This window comes from Balaenoptera physalus, assembly GCF_965194825.1.
Source record: "Balaenoptera physalus genome assembly, chromosome: 17".
Lineage (NCBI taxonomy): Eukaryota > Metazoa > Chordata > Mammalia > Artiodactyla > Balaenopteridae > Balaenoptera > Balaenoptera physalus.
The window spans coordinates 73423819-73438084 of NC_138895.1; the positions used below are offsets into that span (position 1 = coordinate 73423819).

Here is a 14266-nt window from a genome sequence, read left to right on the forward strand (position 1 = left end):
TGGGGGAAGGCGGCAGTGGGAGATCCTGACTCAGACCCTTCTGCATACTACAGCTGCATTTCCCCTTGGTATTAAGACACTTTTTTTTTTTTTTTTGGATCATTTTCTCAGTTGGTGCAAAAACCTATGCTCCATTTTCATCTATGGGGAGGAAGAGACCAACCTGATTTTTTTTTTTTGGTATGTTTTCTAAGGCTGCATCATCCAGCAGAACAAAGGACTTAGACAGAACACTCTTTAATCCTTCTGAAATGCATTAGTGGCTGATGAACAGACAACAGGAAACAAACAACAAAGAAGTGAAAGGTTTTTCTCTCTCCCTCTTAGAATCTGGGAAGAAATACGGATTGACATAAATTCACAGAAGATTAGGATTGGATAGGTATCACTAATTACCCATGTTTTAAAAAAACATCAGTATTATAAAACTGTTGATAAAATTGCAAAAATTGTATCATTTTATTTGTAGGCTAGAAAAAATATGTTATTTGGTGGGAAGAAGAAACTAATATAAAAAATATAAACACCACCATTATTTTGGGGAGGATGTGATTATTTGCGTTTTTTTTCTTACTGCTTATCTGTGATTTATTTTTCCCAATGACCATTTATTGTTTGTGAATTAAATTTTTAAGGAATTATTTTGGTTTTCTCACTGATTGGAGAGATCAGTTTCCTTCGCCTGCCCTCTCTCTAAAACAGACCCTCCTTTTCCCTCCCTGCCATGCTTGCGGCTTATGAATTTTAAGGCAGCACTGCATAACTCATTGAACATGAACTTTGGGGTTAGCCAGATCAGAGTTCAATCTTACAGGATGGTGGGCAAGTCACAGATCTTTTCTGTGTCTTGGTTTCCTCATCAGAAGAATGGAACTGATAATCTTCTCCCAGATCAATTGATATGAAACGTAGCTGGGAAAACCCCAGCACAGTACTTGGTCCTTCGTATCAGTTCACTCCTTTGCCAACCCCTTTTAGCCTGGCATCTTCCCAATACTATGGAAACTAGCATTCAGCATTACAGTCCAGATGACTTCTGCTGACTGGGCTACATCTCTAATCATTGCAGAAACTTAAAAGACACCTGCAAATAATGTTTGGTGTGTGTGTGTGTGTGTTCACGCACACCCACAAGCACCTGTGTAGCACTTGTGCGTGTGGCTCGACATTAAACAAAACCTCCCTCCCCATGAGTGGGTTAGGACTGCTGGAGCCAGAGTCTGTCACTAACCAAAGGCAGAACCAATGGCAGCAAACATCTGGGTGACAACACTATTTATATATCCTTCTGCAGTACCAGTGCTTTGTAGCGGTGGTTTCGGTCTTCAAGCCTTGCAGTCAACGTGCTGGAAATGCTCTCTTCCCGCAAATCACGAAAGCGGATGCAGACCCAGGCTGCCTGAGTGGGAGTATCAGTTTTTCCAGGACTAGGGGAGGGGCTCCGTAGAGGGTGAGTCAGGGTTTTGCAAAGCGTGTTTACACTGGCGGAACACGCAGGGCGCACGTGGGCAGAAGCGATGTGCACGCATGCAAAACAGGAGCCACTGCACTGTCATCTCTGTTTCGCCTCCCCTTCTTCGGTCCCCTTCACAACCTTCCTTTGTCCTCCAGAATTACCTACCCTAGGTCCTTTTCTCAGCTTCTTTTTATGGCAGTGGTTTTCAAACTTTCGTTTGCAAATGATCACCTGGGAATCTTGCTAAAGTGCAGGTTCCTAGGCTCCTCCACCCGATTTTCTGATTCAGCGTCTTGGCAGGGGGCGTTGGGGGTTGGGGAGTGGTGATGCCTGGAAAAAGGCATTTTCACCGTACATCTCAGATAGGTCCATTTGACTAGGAAAGCACTAAAAGCAGAGTGCCTGGGACCTGTCAGTATTTCAGGCTCCTACAAACAAGGTAGAAAGCCAACAGGTACAATTATTAGTATCAAAATATAAAAAGGAAGCTGCAAAACGGAAACAGTGTTACCTGTTTGTATGTAACTTTATAGCAGCTTATCAAGTTCTACTCAACTTTTGCAGTTACAGGGGAATTTTTTTTTTTTTAGTGGAATCTGGGTAGGTTTAATATATTTGATATGCTGTATGCTAGGCCTACAGAAGCCATGAAGAAACTCCAATCCCATGGTCCCTGCTCTCAGAAGTACAGCCCTAGGTGATTTCTTGTTCCTAGCATTTTCAGTCTGGAAGCACGCTGAAAAATGTTCTTCTCCGATGGTCAGGTTTTACCACCAGGGAGGCTGAGGCCCGGAGGGAGAATGACTCACCCATGGTCACACGGCAAGTTCCTTGAAGCATCCAGACTAGAGCCAGCATTCACAACTCATGCGCATGTGCGCGGGTTTGTGATATCCCCCCGGCGGTCTCTCCCTCATCTCTCTTTCATTCTGGCTTCTATTCCATTTGGTCTTGTCCTCATGCCCGTCGGATATCCAGTCCCAAGCCCTGAGGGGAGGGAAGGAAGGGAACGAGGGTCTCGGGGTCAAAACTGTTAACAATAAATAGACTTTGCACATGGCAAGGCCAGTCTTCAGCTTAGTCTCCAGCAGGGGAAAGAGGGCTGCATCACTCCCTGAAGCTGAGGCAGGAAGAGCTGGCGGACTTCTCTGTAGCTCCTTGTGCGGTACTACGTGCTGGGTATTGTATGCATTGGGGGCACTGATGTAAAGCCGACATAGCCCCCGCCCTCAGGGAACTTACGTTTATTCATTGATCCATTCATTCCACAGATACCTGCTGGGCACCCTACTAGGTGCCCGGCACTCTGAACAAGGCAGATGCAGAGCTCAGCTCCTACTTGGAGAGACAGGCAGTTAGCAAGATGGCAGATACACACACACAGGAAGACACTTTCAGAGAGTGCCAAGTACTAGGAAGGAAATAAAAGAAGCTAATGGGAAAGGGAGGGAGGGTGCAGGGCACGCCCCGAGGCAGAGTGGCGCTTACTCCAGTGCTGGATGGCCTCTCCCCCCTGGGCATAGACCAGCGGCCCTGTCAGCAGTGCACCTCACCTCGGAGGCCAGGTGACATATTGGAAAGTAGATGGTCTCTGGGTTCCAAAACCTGTGTCCTCCCTGAGCTGTGTTCCATGTCCTTGTAGTAAGGTGGGCATGTTAGTATCATAACTGGCCTTGGTTGGCGACTGATTCTGTGCTAGAAACGCCTTCAGGGGCTTCACGCGCAATATCCCCCTTAGTGGTCCCAGCACTGTGATGGCGGGTACTATGAGTATTGGGCCAGTTTGCAGAAAAGGAAACTGAGGCGCGGGACGATAAGTAGCTTGTTCACGGCTAAGGAGTGGAGGAGTGGAGCCAGGATGTACCCCCAGATGACTTGCCTCTAGAACCCTTGTCTTACCCACTCTGCCTTAAGGCTTCTGGAATCACTCCCTTCTTCCCCTGGGAACTGTACGGAATCACCGTGGTGTTGGGAGGAGAGCCTGGACTGTGGAGCCAGGTCCAGGCCGTACCATCTGAGCACCTCAACCTCTTTGAGCCCCACACCTCCCTCACTTATAAACTGAGAATAAGGATTTCTACCTCACGGGGTTGTTAAAAGGACCCACGGAAATGGCAGTATTTGAGGGTGTTTGGCACTTCATAAATGTTTTTAAACATGTTAAAATAAATTCTTGCTGGTTGAATGAATGGACAGTAAATTCCACGTTCTCTGAAAGGGGACCTGCTCAGGCCATTCGTTTTTTTCTGACTCTCTGCCCTTTGGAGATTAGGATTCCACTGCCTGGCCTGCTGTGACCAGTTCTGGCCAACGAGTAGCAAGCAGACGGACTTGCCTTTTCTGGCCTTCACGTGAAACGCTAGTGAGAGACTTTCCAGGTGCCTCTCTCTCTCTCTCTCTCTCTCTCTCTCTCTCTCCCCTCCCCCCCCATCCGGCCCTGGCACCCAGCAGTGTAGGGGCTGCCGTGTCAGCCTGGTCTGGGCGGTGCTGGCACTGACATCCGTCTCTGACTCTGATGGGCATAGAGCCTGAATGAGCCAGCCATGAACCCTCACCGTTTTAAGACACTGGAATTTGAGGCTGTGAGTTAGTGCACCGAAACATCACCTGACTGATAGGACCTGCGAGGCAAAGAGATTTGACCTGTCACCCTGGGTGGATTGGTAGGGGCTGCCAGGATCCCCAAGTGGCAAAAAATTCTGAGGTCCTACCTGGGGTCACGGGGAAGTGTGCTCTGATGGGTGGGTGACGGCAGCCGTGATGGGATGTGAAGGTCCGGTACCCTGTGCCTCCCTCCCCGCTGTGCCTTCAGAGGGGTTTACTAACTGGGTTCTCTCTCTAGTCCGCCCTGAGGGCTGCCCCCAGACCCGTCTCCCCATAAACTTCTCTCATCGGCCACAGGACTGTCTGCAGTCCCCACTCTGTCCTTCCCAGCACTGATTCCTCTGCCTTGCTTTCAGGGTCCTCAGAATGCTGGCCCTGCCACACCCTCCTAGGACTCCCAGATGTTTTCTTTCTGTTCTAGACTCCAGGGGCTCCTCAGCTGACGTTAGCATGCGATACCCCTCCCCGCATCCAGCCCGTCGCCTCCTAAGTGCTGCCGCCCCTCACCCACTCGCCTACCCAATGGCCATCCTTCACATCTGGGTTCTCAGAGGACTTCCCTTTGCAGCCCACAGGGACCTGCCCTCCTGCCCCCATCCCATACAGTGCCCACACGCCATCCATCTTCCACTGTCTTGTCTCGTTATCTTTCACTCCATTCCTCCACAGTTATCTGACATTCCTCATGTCAAAGCTTTGACTCCCTACCTAAGTTTGACACTCAAAGAATGGCCTTGGTGTTGCAATTCCGCATCACAGTGTCTTGGCGATAACAGGCACTTGAGAAACAAGTTTTTAAAGAATTGGTTGGATCGGTGGTGCAGGCAGGGGTAGGGAGTAGAAGGGGAGAAACCAGAGCGAGATCAGCTAAGGATCTCTCCCTCTCTTCATTGTCCGCCCTGGCTCTCCCCTCTCCCAGGCCAGACTGTCTTGCCACGGCTGGTACCGTCCAGGTGTTTCTGTCCACTCCCTGAAATGAAATGCTAAGCTTCTAATCAAAAGGTCAGTGTTGAAGCAGCCCAGCTCAAGCCATCGCTGTTACAGACCCTGGGACCAGAGAAGCACAGGATGTCTGGGTAGGGTGAGAGCAGGCAGCGAATCAGCTCTCGGAGGCAGGGGGATGCTTCCCAGGGATACTGATGTTGAAGTTGAGCCGGGAGGGAGGCGTAGGAATTAGCCTGACTGAGGGCAGAGGAGTGCTCGGTGAACACCCCGGTCTGCAGAGAAGCCTGAGGGCTGGGGAGATGGAGTCAGGGGCGAGCAGGAGCCACCAGGGAAGTTAAAGAAAAATTCTAAAGAATGCCCGGAACCCCCCAGAGCCGTCATCCACCACATTCCAGCTCTGATTTTCACCCCTGCATGTTCCCTTCCATCCCTCAGGTATGTGCAGACATTTTATAGAGTTACTTTCTCAGTGGAGGTAGGACTTTTAAACTGCAGTTTTTCATGCAAACGTTTCCATTGTTATTCCTCTGTGTTTCCTTCTTTCCCAGGTGGGCTTAGGCTGCTACTCCTCCCACCCCAACTTTCCCATTATCCCCCTGCACTCTTCAGAACTGCCTGTGTGAGAGCGGTCACTCTGCGTGCAGACAGATCTCATAAGAGGAAAACAGAGCGTCAGGGAAGTCGGGGGGAAAAGTAACGCTCACCAGAACAGTGTGACTGTGGCGACCATTCCCCACAAGTCACTAAGAGCTAGAATAATAGGATTTGGAATTTATTCTAAGAATTGGTAAGGAGCCTGGCACGCGCCTCCATGGCTAGTGGTGGCATATATCGTTCTTTGGGCAAAACTATTTGCCAGGAGTTATCAAAGCATCACTTTGACCTTGTGTCCCTATTTGGGGAATGTATTTCAAAGACATGTTCCAGGAGGAGAGAAGGGGGTGGTGTGCGGGGAAGGGGTTTTTTAGAACCTGATGCATTTAGGGGCAAAACTGGAAAGAAAATGGCGCTCAGGGACACATGGTATTTCTGGGCCACCAAATCTTGCCCAGACTTCTGGGGGATCATGATGGAGAAGAGGGGGCCACCTTAAGGCCAGCAGTGACAATCTGCGATGTGACAGTCACATACGGCATTGTATCCTTCCTGGGATTATGGGAAGTTATAGAGAGAGATCAGCCCTCCATTGGGAAGAAACTGTCAGACTCCTTCCTACTACTTCCAGCGTGTTTGCTCCGTGCCCCAGATGGTACCTACTGTTCTGTTCTGATTAGGTATCTGTTTTTCATTTTGACAAACAGGATCCTGTTACAGATCTCCCTCTGTTTTTCTTTTTACTCAGTACTGTCTTTTTTTAGATCCACTCTTGTTGGTCTGTGTGCACCTAGCTCATGTGAGGGGCTGCGTCTACCCTCCCCTTGCTGTAGGCCCTGCCTTGTTTATTTCCTTCGTCCCCTGCTGACAGACGTTAGGGAAGCCCAGCCAAGTTCAGTGATGAACACCTCACATCTGTCCCTGGGTGGCCTGTGGGAGAGTTTCTCTGGTACAGATCCAGGGCTGGGATGGGTGAGTCATTGTGCCACTCAGACTTCATTTCACAAGTACTGCCAGATTGTTTTCCAGAATGACTGTACCTGTTTGCCTTTCCACCAGTGGTGCTCAGGGGTTTCTGTTTCCCCATGTCCCTCCCAGCACCTGGTGTTGTCAGGTGTATCAGAAGGATGCCTTTGATGGCTCAGGCACATCCGGACACGGGATTTGCTTCTCTGAGACGCCCTTTTCTGCTGCAGTCGTCACCTTATCTCATAAGAGCATTTTGAGCAGGAAGAATGTCAGGCAGGAAAAGGGGGTCTTTCACTGCAACTCTCTATCTTCTCTTAGGGAAGAAAATTTCCCCAGAAATCTCCAGTTGACTTCCCCTTATGTCTCATTGGCCAGATGGGGCCAGATGTCCTCCTAAGCCAGCCTCTGACAGAGGTAATAGGAACGCCTCTTCCGTGGGTATTGCTGCCTGCTCGGGACCCGAACAGAACACGGACCGTCTGCGTGAGGATGAAGAGTGCATCGGACAGTTACTCCGCCACCCGTAGAGTCTTCCATGCCAGATCTCTGATTGTGCCAGTTTTTTGAGTGCACGCTGCCTCTTCTCTATGAGGGATCTTCCCCCCCAGTTCTGTGTGATGAACCATTTGTGGAGAATTTCAGAAGCACACGTCTATAGCCTTGGAGTTAGAACTGGGCACCTCGTTTCGGAATCTGTCGTTCTTCTTGGCAAGTGCACATCAGACCTGGTCCCCCACAGCTGCCCCTACTTAGATTTCTGTACGAGCTCCCCATGGAAGAGGTCAGTATAGAGACTCAAGGGCAGAGCACCACTGTTCCTGCCTGTGCCGTGATTCCAAGGCAGAAGGCCGGCTGAGGACAGGTGGGGAAGGACACCAGTCCAAGAATAGTACCATCGCAGGCAGCAGCCTCCTCATCGTCAGCCACGTGTGTGCTATAGTAACCCTTGTGTTTGTGCTTAACCAAAGAAATTAACTTGTAATGGTTAACTTCTGTAATTTATTGAGCACTTACTCAGTGTCAGGTAGCCCGGTAAGCATTTTATTTTTATGATCTTGTAACACACACACACACACCCCCGACAGCCTCGTGAGAGCATTTTTTTGTGATGGTTGAAGCATGGGCTCCAGTCAAACCACCTATGGAATCCCAGTGATGACATTTATTAGCTGTGTGACCTTGGGCAAGATACTTAACCTTTCTGTGCCTCAACTTTCTCATTTGTACACCAAGAACAACAATGGTATGTTACAAGTACTCAGTGAGTTGATAAAATGCTTAGAATAACACTGGCTTAGAGTACACACACAGTTCACACTTGATAAGTATTAGTTGTTGTTGCCATTTTAAAAAACGAAGAAACCAGAGGCTCAGAGAGATCCACTTACCAAATGTCAGACAGCTACGAGTAGCAGGGACACAACCCAAGAGTTTCTGATTCGAGAGCTGGCCCCTTATCCATCCAGCTAGACATCATCAGTAGCCACGTGGCTCAAGGGAACACCATCATTACTCTCCTAACCAGTAGAATAAAGTTTCAGCTGAAGACCCAGTGATACTTTTGGTAAAGAAATAGCTTCCAGCCACCAGCCATAAAAACATAGCATAGTGTTTCCAGCACCAGTAAATGTGTGGATCATTTCTGAAGGTGGCTGGGACACTGGAGCATGAAAGGAAGGGTGTGCCCGGGGACAGCAAAGGTACAGCATTTCACTGCTGATTTCACCACTAACCTTGCTGGGCCTCAATCCTCATGTTTAACATCAGGTTTCTACGATCATTCCTCCCAGTAAGGATGTAGGAAATGCCTTATAAACTGAGCACAGCCAGTGCTGCTTATTCCATACTCAGGGTTTTCCACATTACCTGACATTTTGTTTCTTATCTCAATTTGCACTTACACATTCACACAAAGTATAAGCGTTATGTCTCCCGACTCCATTTTAGTCACTGGAAATCTCTGGAAACCAGGGCTTAAGAATCTTCTGGAAGAGATTTTTCCTTGCCTAACTAAGTGAGCTGGAATCAGGAGCTGCTGGGGTTTTTAGAGAGTGGGGTATCTCTAGTGTCTGTTGGTGTGAGGCAAATAGACAAGGTGAACACCCCGGTCTGCAGAGAAGCCCGAGGGCTGGGGAGATGGAGTCAGGGGCGAGCAGGTCTGCCACACAGGAGGTCCCCTCGCTGAATTCCTCCACATTTCTGAGCATTTTCAGACATAGGCGTGCTGGGTGTGTGGTCAGCCTGAAGAAAGGGTCACAGGCTAAGTGGTGCGGCTTTAAGCAAAAACGATGGCTTGATGGCCTGAATTTCCTGGGAGGACTTTTAAACCTAACCCTGTGTAACAAGTGACTCAACTATGTTTTTTCTTTTTTTTTTTTTTTAATTGAACGTCCCTCCCTCCCTTTACTTTCCTTCTTTCCTTCTCTCTTTCCTTCCCTCCCTCCCTTCCTTCCCTCCCTCCCTTCCTTCCTTGGCATACAGTCACACCACTGAAAAAAGTCAAAAGGTCCAGAAAGATATGCAGTGAAAGTAAAATGTCCCCCTCAACTTCCACTTCCCCAGCCAACAGGTCTTCCTTGCAGGAGGCAGTCAGTGTCAGAAGAGTCTTGTCTGTCATTCTAGAGATGGTCTATGCATATACAAGACAATCCGTGTGTGTCTAGTGTCGCCTTTTTTACTGGACGCATCTGTGTCTTAGAGCTCCATGATCTGTCATTCTTTCCCACCCTCCTGAGGCCTCCACTCCCATTCGCTTGTTACCAGCTACTGCCATTGTCCTCTTCGCACACAGGGCCTATTCCCCGGGCATGTGTGATGACATGGGGACATCCATGATAACATGCCTTTGGACCCCAGAGTAGTCCAGCCTGGTCGGTGGAGAATGCCTTGGTTTCAGGAGGCCCTGGGCTCTGCCTTGATGTCCCCCCCTGCAGGCAGGAAGGCTGGGGGGCAGAGTCCAGAAATGGTTCACACCACAGGTGGCCCTCTGGGGAACCCGCTTCTCCCCCTTGAAGGGCAGCCTTAAGAACACTTTCTCTTGCTTCGGGTCACCAGGTGCAGAATCACACACCCGAGCGATGGCTGAGGCCATCAAATTTGAGCCACACATAAACTTCCAGGAGCCCTTATTAAATGCAGATTCTGTGTCAGTTCATCCGCGTGGGGCTGAGATTCTGCACTAGTGCTGAGCTCCCAGGCGATGCTGGTGCTGCTGGCCTGTGGCCAGCCCATTCTGAGCACCAAGGAAGCACCTGCTGGTCCTTCCCACCCCTCCCCACCCCCCAGCACGCGGTACCAGACCCCCATCCATGGAGCGCTAGGTCTCTCACACACAGATTCCAGCTCCGACCCCAGGCAGCAGCTTAACACAGTTCGTCTTCCTCACCATCCACTGAGGTGCGCAAGGGTAATCCTTTTTTTTATTTTTTAAATGAGGAAACTGCTACTCAGAGACGTTAAACAACTTGGCAGATGTTACAAAGCTAGTAAGTGACAAAGGTGAAAGTCCAAGGGTGAAGGTCATTTCCGGTCACTGTGGTCCCCCACGAGCCCATGGACGAGTGTGGTCCTCCTGGAATGGGCTGGGTCTGCTCTTAATGAGCACGTTTGGGTGGTGAGTGTCATCTTCTCTTCTCTCCCCCTCTTTATCTCCGAGATTTTGATCCTGGCTTCTTCTTTTCAGGAAACTGGGAAACACTTCACAAAGGGGGTGGTCCCAGCAGTAACACTGACCTAGAGAGAAGTGAATCCTTTTGCCCCGTGACTAGAAGACACATGAAACTGGAAAAGGGAGCCTAGAACATCACCGCATTTCCCTCGTATAGGAGCGCACACCCCTCCCTTTCACCCCCTCCCCCAAAACACATAATACCTTTTACTGGTGATTTGGTCAGTGCTGAGCTATCTTCATTTAAGGTGGTTTTGACAGAATAGTTGGTCTGGAAATTTTCTTTTCAATTAAACTTCCTTGTTGAACTGCCTTGGTTTTGAAAGGATTCCGCTAGGTTGGCTAATTATATAGCAGTTGTTACAAGTTGCACCCAATTTCAGCTCTTCGGTAATTCAAATCAAATGCTTTCTCTTTTCCTCCCTGGAGCTGTGTGCGACCATCTTCCTCTCACACTGCAGGCTTCTCATGAGTTATTTTTGGAATTTCAAATCAAAACAGCAATTTTGGCGGATGGGAGAATGAGTGGATGCTCTAGCCTAGCAGAGTAAACCATATGTACTGATAAAAACAGCCAAAGAGTCGGTGCCTTTAAAAAGCAGCAAAACCATCTCCCTCTGTGAAGAAGGTTCAATTTTGGGGACCTACAAACTATTCCTGGTACTATCATATTCCTCTGTGAACTCTAACCGAAGTCAAAGACAGTTGAGATTCTTTTAAAATTACTGGAGGTTTGTCCATTTGCAAAGTGGTGTCGTGGTCCTTTTGTTTCAAGATGGCAGGTCTCGGCAGAATTTACTGATGATTCTGTTTCGCTGCTGGATCTGCCATGAAACATGGAAATCACTTCATTTTCCCCACTCTGTGCTGTCTTCTTCTTTCACCAGAGCACATGTAACATACCTGATTGTGCACACCAAGCCAGCAAACCTCCCCGCTCACCCGTTAGAGTATAAGCTCCTTGTGGGCAGGGGCTGTATTTTTCATCTTGTTTTATTCCTGGTGCGTAGTTGGTGCTCAGATAGTTGAGTGAATAGACAGATGAATGAATAATATCCTATTTCTATTTTTCTCTTTTTCAAAAATCAATCACTTATTACATAACTAGTAACTGAATGTTTTCACCTTGGGAAAAAAAAATCTTTCCAAATAAGGCTAATGTCCTTTTTGATCACCGCCCCCAATTCTAGTTTCCTCATCCCCTCTGCTTAGGTTATCACTTTGGAACACATCCTTGCAGACCTTGCCAGTGCATTCACACACACACACACACACACACACAAACACACACACACACACACACACAGAGTACTGTTTTTGATAAACAGATTTTTTTCAACTTGCCTTCTCAAACTCAGCCGTATATCAAGGAGTGCTATCCGTTTCAGCTGCCTTACCCTTTGTAACTGCTACATAGTTTTATTACATTGTGTGGATAGAATACCTTTTATTTGGACCAAATGAATCCACTCTTTAGCTGCTTCCATGCTCCTTATAGTACAGGATCCCTTCTCCTGTACACGTTGACAAACTAACCATGTCCACTGCTGTCTTTTGGTAGCTACAATACATTTCATGAAAATCAGCCACCTGCCTTGGAGATTATGCCAAACCTGTGGACAGACTCACGTGAGACGCTCAGGATTGCCGGAGGCACCTGAACGCCCTTGTCTGCAGAAGCCCAGGAAGTGCGCTCTGCCCTGGGGATTCCACAGGTCTGGATATGGGAGTGATGTTAGAGCCGGTGTCGGCTCTGCCCCTAGCTGACTGGGTTTCATTGGACAGGTCATCTCCTCTCCCTATATCTTACTCTTCTCATCTGTACAATGGGCTCAGTGAACCTCTTTCAGCTCTTGGAGTCGGAATAATAGGGTTTAGACAGTACCACCAGGTTGACCTACAGAATATGTTAGTTTACATGCCGCTTTGTGTCGGAATGGGAAAGGGGATATTTAAAACTATATTTAAATTTTCATTTTAATTAATTAAATATATTTTATTATATTTTAATTAAAATATATTTTTTAAAATTTTAAAATAGAGATTTGGCCCAGAGCTCTTAGATGTCGTGAACAATCCACGATTGCCAGGAACGTACTGACTTCGGGTCTTACTCTTCTTTCTTATTACTTTATTATCCAATTAAAATGTATATATTTTTTCCTTTGCTTTGTGTGGTCTTCTCATTCTAAGCAAGGCAGGGTGGTGTAGGGGAAGGGGGTTATGGACCCCTGAGTTCTACCTGCAGGTTTGTCTAGTTCCAGCTCTGTGTCCTTAGGCAAGTCCCAAACCTTCTCTGAGTTTCCATCTATTAATATTATGATTCCAAATTAGCCAAGTATCCACTTTATAAAAAAGTTAAAAAAACACACTCACTTGTGAATGTTTCACCTGACATTTCTGAGCCCTGTCACCTGCGGATAGATCATCTCATGAACTGATGAGGCATCTTAAGAGACCACCAAAACCCATGAAATGGTCTCATTTCACACGAGAATTGTGCAGCTGCCTTGGCCCCTGGTGACACACACCAAGTCTTTCAGTGGGTTCCCAGGGAGGCCCAGAGAAGGCTCTGCGCTGCCATGATTCATCAGTAGAGAGTTTCCCCCCTGAGCCCCGAGGCTGGGTTGATCGCGTATTCCCCTGCTTGGAGAGGCAGCACCACAGGGGTCACAGGGGCTGAATCACACCCCAGTGGGTTTCCCTGGGGGTCGCAGGAAGGCTTTCCCACGGGGGGGCGAGAGTTCTGGCCCCTTATCTTGGCATTACACATCAGTCTGGAGAGAGCAGGGGTTCTGCAGGTGAAAGGTCAGGGTGAATGGGTGTGAAAGCTGCGTGGGAGCCCTAGCCCACAAGGTCTCTGGGGGTTTGGTTTTCCTGTTCCCAACAGGGTTTTGCACCTCTACTGTGAGCTTCTGTTTCTGAACACCCCTTGGGCTAAGCGTTCCCTGGTTGAGCAGGTCTGTATGGGAATGAGGCAGTCTGTGATACTCTTCTCCTGAGAGCTCCTGGGGCAGGTGACTCCACCTCTCCAGCCTCTGCTTCCTGCGCTGCTGGGTCTTCTATGAGAAGACTCTGCGTAGGTGCTCAGCCCTTGTCACCTTCCTTCCCTTTCCCTTTCTTAAATGGAAGAACATAATTTTATAGGCTCTGAATCTGTAACTGAGCTTCCAGAAGCCTAACATAAACATTTTCCACGTGAGCCAAAAGAAAACAAAAAGCACAATGAAAGAATATCATTAACACCGTACATATCTTAAATTAGGGAAAAAAATACAAAGGAATGATGGGTGATTTCCATTTACCAACCCTCACTCGCTGCAAATTTTTCAGCAGCTGCCCACCCCACACCCCCCCACCCCCCCACCCCCCGGACCCTGCCCCGCCCCCCCCCCCCCCTTTCAATAAGCTACTTGTGAATCTGGTTTACATTGTTGCAGATAAATGCAGAGCAGGTTGCAGTTGTCTCTCCCTAATTTGATCCTCCTTCAACAGGTCAGTGAGGTTGTAATTCACAACCTGGAAACTTTAAGAAGTGAGTCAACCTGACCTATGATTCACAGATCCTTGAACTGAAATGCTTGATGTCCTGGAGGTAGGGTGGGAGGGAGAGTCAGAAATAAATTCCCTGACCCCCAAATTCAGCTTAAGTGAGGTAACATGGGTGGTGTGAGCAGGGGGGAGATATCATCTTGTGGTTTGTGGGGAATGCTTCCTGCCCTCCGGGAGCTTCACTTTGTTAGGGGGACCTAGGGTGACCACATGCCCAGGATTGCTGAAACAGTTCCAGTTCAAGCCTGTTATTCCATCCAGCCTTTTATACAGTTGGTGTGCCTTTCCACTAACAGAAGTATCACAGTTTGGAAATACAGGGTTGTGGGGAGACTAGACTGCGGGCTCTTAAAGGTCAGAGGTTTCATTTTATTTGTAAGTCCATCCCCAGTGCCCGGCCTCTAGGAAGCAGTAAATAAAGGCTTGCTGGGTGGGTGAGTGAGTGAATGAGTTCTTAAACGCCTCTCTTGGTCTCTGAA

At 48.3% G+C, this 14266-nt stretch overlaps 1 protein-coding gene across 7 annotated transcripts in view; it reads left to right on the forward strand.

Annotated features, from left to right (window-relative positions):
- The window catches only part of LOC309647105 (uncharacterized protein), a 408982-nt gene that overhangs the window by 227400 nt on the left and 167316 nt on the right, over positions 1-14266 (forward strand). Inside the window, exon 6 of one of the 7 annotated variants that reach the window (XM_082434112.1) lies at positions 11797-12401. The exons of the other annotated variants lie outside the window; for them this stretch is intronic. The gene's annotated coding sequence lies outside the window, so the exon portion shown is untranslated. Of the gene's footprint in view, positions 1-11796; positions 12402-14266 lie in introns of those variants that run through there. 7 annotated transcript variants of the gene reach the window in all.